Below are 7,363 nucleotides of genomic sequence, written 5' to 3'. Positions count from 1 at the left end.
GGAAGCTGCAGAAAGAGTAAAGTTATATGTAGAAAAAGTTCAATTCTGATCCTGAACATTAGTACCTCTTTCTCATGAGGCTGTCATGAGGAGTAAATGAATATATGCCTTGGGATGAGACCTTAGATGAAATCTCAACCATAAGGACTTACCTGTGGAGGAGGGATGGTGACATTCCAGATAAAGGGAACAGCTAGATAAAGCCCAGGCACCAGTATCCACACTGCCTGGAGGCCCCTGGGTGCCCCACTGTACCAAGAAAAATGTCTATCACTTGGACATGAGGGTCCTGAAATTCAAAGTCTCTTCAGAAGGATCCCAGCTCAAGATGATGCTCACCCATGTTTCATCTCACCTCTTTCTGAGCCAAAGCTAGACATTTTGATTAGACTGTAAGGTGCTAATTAAAATCACTAAGTGAACCATTTCCCATTTACTCTTAATTTTCAAGCACCACTGTAATGATGCATATTATTAAGTATGTCAGATTAGCTTGGCTCTGAATTTTAATTTATTTGACACTGAACTCTATTTACGTAAGTTCTTTTTTCCAGTGGGTTCTTCACAAAGCAAGGGGATAGTTTGCAAAGTTGCAAGCATTGGTTAAACATCATGAGTCCTATATTCAATTACCCATAGCTTGTCTATTTACAAGCTTACGTAATTCTTTATGTAATCAAAAATCCCATAAAACGCAGTGACACTTTTAAAATCCATACCTAATCTATATGGTTGATATCTGCCTTTTTCCTCAGGAGGATCTTAAACGATTTACTTTCATCTTGTTTCTTTCTTTGGCATATGTTTTTATTTATTTGTTTTTCACCCATACCATGCAGTATGTGGGATCTTAGTTCCCTGACCAGAGATTGAACCTGTGGCTCCTGCAGTGGAAGCTCGGACTCTTAACCATCAGACTGCCAGGGAAATTCTGCATATGTTGTAGAGTTCTAATAAATGGAGGAGGAATGTTTGGTAGGAGAAAGTTGATGTATTTAGCTCACACGTCTAGTAGCATTTTCACTCATTATAAATAAACAGATTAGTAAACAAAAGATGGATCTGCATTTTTTCAGGGTGCCTGTTTACCTTTTCTCTCTGCCTTAACCCCTAGTGTATATTTATGTTGCTGCAGGATAAAAACACACTTCTGACTAATGCACAGAAGGGGTCCAGATGCTCTTGTCAACAATAAACAGCATGGAACCCCTTGATAAAGATGATGTTATCATCTCTCAGGATGAACGAATTATATCAACTTTGGAACATGTGGAGTTGTTATGCTTTTGAGAATGTGATTGGATTTGTATAAACCATGTTCTTGTGGGACATCAGAAGTTCAAAGAGGAACAATAAATCGGGGAAAATAAGTATATGTCGTCCTGACAGATTAGTATCCTTAGTATATAAAGAACTGTTTTTGAGATTCATTTATCCAGTTGGTCAGCCTTCATGCATTCATTAATTCAACAAAATTCTTTAAGTACTTTATGTGTTGAATTATGACCTTCCCCAAATTCATATATTGAAATGCTAGGTCTCAGTACTTCAGAATGAAACATTGTTTTGAGAACGGTCTTAGAGAAGTAATCAAGTTATGTGACATCATTAAGGTGGCCCTGACCCAATATGACTGGTGTCCTTATAAATGGGGGAAATTTGTGCACAGAGATACATGTAGAAGGAGGACAATGTGAAGAGACATAGTGGGGAAATGGCCATGAGGAGCCAAGAGAGAACCTGAAACAGATGCCTCCCACACGGCCCTTAGAAGGAACCAATCCTAAGACACCTTGTTCTCGGAATTCTGGCCTACAGAACTGTGAGAAAATCATTTCCTGTTGTTTAAACCATTCAGTCTGTGGTCCTTTGTTAAGACAGCTAATATAAGCGCTCACTGTGTGCCAGATACTGTCCTAGTGCCGGGAATAAGGTAGTGAACAAAACCAACAGGGTCTGTCTTTCAAGCATGAGAAGCAGTCACCAAGGACACAAATAGATACGGTAACATGTCAAATCAAGACCTGTGTTGTGAGGACTATAAGGCAAGCTAAAGAGAGAGAGTGTTATTTAGATTGGAGGGAGGCCGCTCAAAGAAAATTTCTCTAGGGAAGTCATATTTGAGCAGATCTTGTAATAGGTGGCTCAGTGGTAAAGAATCAGCCTGCAATGCAGGAGGCGCAGGTTCGATCCCTGGGTCAAGAAGATCCTCTGGAGAAGGGAACAACAACCCACTCCAGTATTCTTCCCTGGAGAATTCCATGGAGAGCGAGCCTGGCGGGCTACAGTCCACAGGGACATAAAGAGTCAGACACGGCTGAGCAACTAACACTTTCACACTTTCACTGGGTTTTGCAGTGCCATTACCCGCCTCCCTGTTACCAGGCAATGGTTGCCACAAGACCGCTGACGATTGCCCAGCCATCGGTCAGCACCACAGAGGCCACCACCCGCTCCTCCACGAAACGAGCAACTGTCAGTGAGCGACCGTTGGCGGTCCTGCTCAGCCATTGGTCAGGGCTGCGGTGGGCCCCGCCCCCAGCGAGCAACCGTCGAGGAGAGACTGTTACTGGGCTCCTTCAGCCAGCAGTGGGGGAGTGGTGGTCCTCAGGTGGAGACTGAGGTAAGAGGGGGATCCCAGCCTTCTCCCCGGGGCCCTACAGCTCACCTGGCCTTGGGCCAGCAGCTGAACTCTGGGGGCAGGGACAGGTACAAGCGGGGGGCTGTGTGCAGTAGGGCTCCAGAGCTCTGGCCAAGGCTGCCCACTGGCCGGACCCAGACTATGAGGTTATGGTGAACCTCTCCCCCACCCCCGTCTCGGCAACCTAATGGCAGTGGCTGTCTGCATAGGACGCAGTCAGCGGGACCTAGTCCCTGCCGTGTGGCGGCCTGAGGAGCCTGAGGAGTTGGGTTGGGCAACTGGATCCCTCAGTTGATGATGGCTGGGCAGGGTCTGGGGCCCTGGCCATGAGGGAGCTGCCAGTTGAGATCTGCCTCCTCTTAGCCAAGACCTGGACCTCAGAGTGGGAAGCTCATGCCTGGGGATCTTGCCCTTTCTTGTCAGAGCAGGGAAAAACAATGGATTGGTGGAGATTCACAGGAACATTGTTTACCTGACCACGACCTGACTCCAGAATAAAGGATCTGATACCAAGAATTGTGCAACCACTAACCATAGCCCTCCCTCACCTTCCCTAAAAAAGGGTTTTGCTGAAGGCTTTTGGGGAGGTGTTTTTGTTTTTAACAACTGATTATCAATTTATTAGGTTGATTTAAGCATATGCAATAAAGACTTCAACCTTGACTCCTGGCTCAATGCTGATGGAAGTGATTTGCTTAACAATCTCAGAGGGACTGTGCAGGTCAATGAGTTGCTTTAGGACCCTCATCTCGAAATTATCCCATCTTAGATCGTTCATCACAAGGAGTTTTCCTTGCAGTTATTCTCAGGGTCTTGGTAGGCATCCAAACTGGTCCTTTCACTTTGAGACTCTTTTCCTCAGCAGCTGTGATCAGGTCAGCACTTGCCTTCTCCAAAAACTTTAGGTTGCGGCTGGTGAGGGTGATTCTAATCTGGTGAATTGCCATCTCTGGCTTCACGGGAATCTTGCCTGTATCTTTACAAGCCATGACTGTGGGGCGTCTTCCAACCAGCTGGTTCCTCAGTGAGAATGAACAGCAGTGAGTCTGGAGAAGGAGTGGTCTCCACAGCAGTGGTGACCACGTTTTCCTCAAAGGGGTGGAGGAGGTTCAGTTTTTTTAAGGACTGAGGCACCTGTCTCCACACATGGCCCCATAATAAACCTTTCTCTGTTCCAAACTCTGATGATTTGGTATTGTTTGCCCTCACTGTACCTTGGGCACACAGACTTGCATTTCTGCAACAATCTGATAAACTGAGGGTGAAAACTATGTGGTTATCTGAGGAAGGAGGGTTCCTGGCAGAGGGAACAGCAAGTGAAAGGCCCTGAGGCAGACATGGGTTTGACATTTTTGCTCTTCCTTTAGTTGTACTGGGAGCACAGCAAGAGAGGAGGGGTGACAGACAGTAGGATCAGAGAAGAAGGTCAGACCACAGAAGGAGGTCAACAGTGTCAGATGCTAAAGAACCAAACCTTGAAGGGCTTTAGGTTTTATTCCATGTGATGACAGCCATCAGAACATGTTAAGCAGAAGAGTGACACAATCTGATTACTTTTTAAAGGCTTCTTCTGGCTGCTGTGTGAAAAAAGATTGGTAGTGACTCAAGAATGGAAGCAGTGAGACAAGATATTAATATATAGTAAGAGGCTGTTGCAATAATTCAAGAGAGAAGTCCTCATGGCAAGGACCAAGTTGGCAGCAGGAAAGAGGATAGGGATGGGTAAGTCTTCAATCTATTTCATGGTTAGACTCTACATGATTTGCTGGTAGGTTGAGCATGATTTGTTAAAGAGTCAAGAATGATTTCAAGGTCTGGAGCCTGAAAAACTATGTGAATCATGATGTAGTTTATTGAGATGGAGAGCACTAAGAAAGAACAATTTTGGTAAAACTAAGAGTTCTGTTCTGGATATGTTGATTTGGAGGGGGTCTATAGAGTATGCAATGGGCTTAACTGGCGGCTCAGTGGTAAAGAATCTGCCTGCAATTCAGGAGACCGGGTTTGATCCATAGGTTGGGAAGATCCCCTAGAGTAGGAAATGACAACCCACTCCAGTATTCGTACCTGAAAATCCCATGACAGAGGAGCCTGGCAGGCTACAGTTCATGGGGTCGCAAAGAGTTGGGCATGACTGAGCAACTGAGCATGCATGTGTGCATAGAACACTACAAGAAGAGTTTATGGGAGAGGTCGGAGCTAGAGATGTGAACTGGTGAGTCTTCAGAATAAAAAATGATAGTTAAAGCCAAGATCCTGGCACCAAGAGGGCAACTGTAGAGAAGAAAAAGGTTTGAGGCCAGAGACCTGAGGCTTCACACTATAGAGGAATGGAAGGGGGTAACCAGCAACTGAACCCAAGAATGAGTGCCACCAAGGGCAGAGGAGCAAGTTGTCTTGGAAGCCAAGGAGACGAGAAGGAGGTAGTGGTAAACCCTGTCAATGGCTGCTCATGAATTGAGTTAGATAAGAACTGAGAACTGCTCCTTGGTTTAGCCACCAGAGACCATTAGTGACCTCAAGGAAAATGTTTTTGATAAACTGGGAGATTACCACCCCATTGGTGTGGGTTCCAGAGAGAATGGGTGGTGAAGAAGGGGAGAGAGAGAATTATTTCATCATTCTTTCAAGGAATTTTTCTGCAAAGCAAAATGAAGCAGCAGCCGGAAGAGGTGGGCTCTAGGAAGTTTTTTGCTGTTGCCTGTTGTTTTCTTTTAAGCTGGGAGATATCGTGTCTATGTCATATGCTTCAGATTTTAGGCTGAAGGAAATTATCTAATAAAAAGGTGGAAATCGATGTTGTAGGAAATAGGATTCTGTGGGTTTTTTTTTTTTCTTTTTATTTGTTTATTCATTGTGCTGGGTCTTCATTGCTGCACACAGGCTTTTCTCTAGTTGGGGCGAGCGGAGGCTACTCTTCATTGCGGTGAGTGCCCTTCTTATTGCAGTGGCTTCTCTTGTTGCCAAGCACAGGCTCCAGGGGGCACAGCTTCAGCAGTTGCAGCATGCAGGCTCAGTAGATTCAACTGTGGACCCTAGAGCACAGGGCCAGTAGTTTTGGTGAAGGGACTTCAGTTGCTCTGCCACATGTGGGATCTTCCAAGATCAGGGATTGAACTGGTGTCCCTTGCATTGGCAGTTGGATTTCCATCCACTGTACCACTAATGGAGGTCCCCAGGAAACAGGATTCTTGCAGAGCTGCTGAGGGGGGTAGAATCCATACCTGACTGAGAGGTTGCTCTCTGCCTGGCATCCTGCTCCTTCACATTCAGATGATTCACCTAGTATTGTAGACAGAAAGGCAGACCTACAGGAAGAGATGCAGAAAGGTGGGGAGACGGATGCTTGAATTCCTCAGTGAAATAGAAAGTAAGGTCATGAACTGAGGATGAGGAGAGAGGTGGGCATTGGAGACAGAGGAGAAGGTGTGAAACAATCCTTTTAGGAAAAGGGTGAGGGGGTGAGTGGAGGAACGAGGAATGTCCATAGCCTAGCCAGATGGGCTCACTTGAAGTCTAAGATCCTAAATTTAAAGTGAGACTAGTTGGCACAGTGCATGGTTTTCTTCACCTGTGTCTGGCTGCTTGGGTGCAAGCATGAGTAGGGAGACAGATTTAACCAGTGTTAAGGTCGGACTTGTGTCCCCCACAAGTTTATATGTTTGAAGCTGTTACCCCCAGTGTAGTTGTATTTGGAGAAAGGACCTGAGGAGGTAATACGTGTTAAATAAGGTCATAAATGTGGGCTTTAATCCCATAGAACTGGTGTCCTAATTAGAGGAGAAAGAGACAGTAAAAGGCTCTTAAATTCCACATGTGCACAGAAGAAAGACCATGTGAGGACCCAGAGAGAAGGCAGCTGTCTGCAGCCCAGGAAGAGAGCCCTCACAGAAAACTAACCCTGACGCACTTTGTTCATGGCCTCTGGTCGCCAGAACTGTGAGGAAAATGTAGTTTCTGTTGCTCAAGCCCCCCTGTCTGTGGAATATGGTTGTGGCAGCCTGAGCAAACTACTGCAACCAGAGATGGAGCTTTCTCAGGCAAATGTGACAGAAGATAGTACAAGGAATGATTACAGAGGCAGGCTGAATGAAGAAATAGCTGTAGGATACTAGGCCTAGCATGTGGAACTTGGCAATTCCTCCACCAGGGTAGCTGCTGCCAGCTAGCTTCTCAGTACCTGCCTTCTTTCTCTTCCCACTGTGACAGGTATTGCTCTAGGAAAAATGCCATGCAAGTGGGTAAGTTGCTCACCCTCAGGGGGCTTACAGTCAAGTGAAGGGGAGAGACACAGATAGTATCAGTACAACATGACCAACATTGTCATAAGACATTGACAGTGTCTTGGTCCAGAAGAGGTGTCACAGAAGTGCTGTTTGAGCTGGGCGCTGAAGCTGAGCAAGAGTTTACCAGGAGAGTTTCCAGGCTGAGAGAACAGGAGTCTCTGAGGAGGACAGGACACTTGAGAGAGAGCAAAACATTTATCATGGCCTCAGTGCAGGAGGTAGGATGTTCCTCCCTGGGGCGGTGGGGAGGGAGTGAGGAGGCAAGCTGTAGCCAGGATGTGAAGGGCCTGGAGTTGATTACATGATAACCAGAGGATTGATATCATAGACTATTCTTGAAAGAAAAGATAAAACTCTGTTAGCATTGTGGGAAATAAATTAGAATGGAAAAGAACTTAGCAGGCAGTTAAAATATCAATCTGGTGCTTAGGAGAAA

At 45.7% G+C, this 7,363-nt stretch overlaps 1 pseudogene; it reads right to left on the bottom strand.

The window, feature by feature from the left end:
- Positions 1–3,272: 3,272 nt before the first annotated feature.
- LOC122427649 lies at positions 3,273–3,630 on the bottom strand (annotated as a pseudogene).
- Positions 3,631–7,363: the final 3,733 nt, after the last annotated feature.

This window comes from Cervus canadensis, chromosome 25 (assembly GCF_019320065.1).
Source record: "Cervus canadensis isolate Bull #8, Minnesota chromosome 25, ASM1932006v1, whole genome shotgun sequence".
In the NCBI taxonomy this organism is placed as follows: domain Eukaryota; kingdom Metazoa; phylum Chordata; class Mammalia; order Artiodactyla; family Cervidae; genus Cervus; species Cervus canadensis.
Note: the sequence above shows the minus strand (reverse complement) of the source record. Positions and strands in the feature narration are given on the sequence as shown.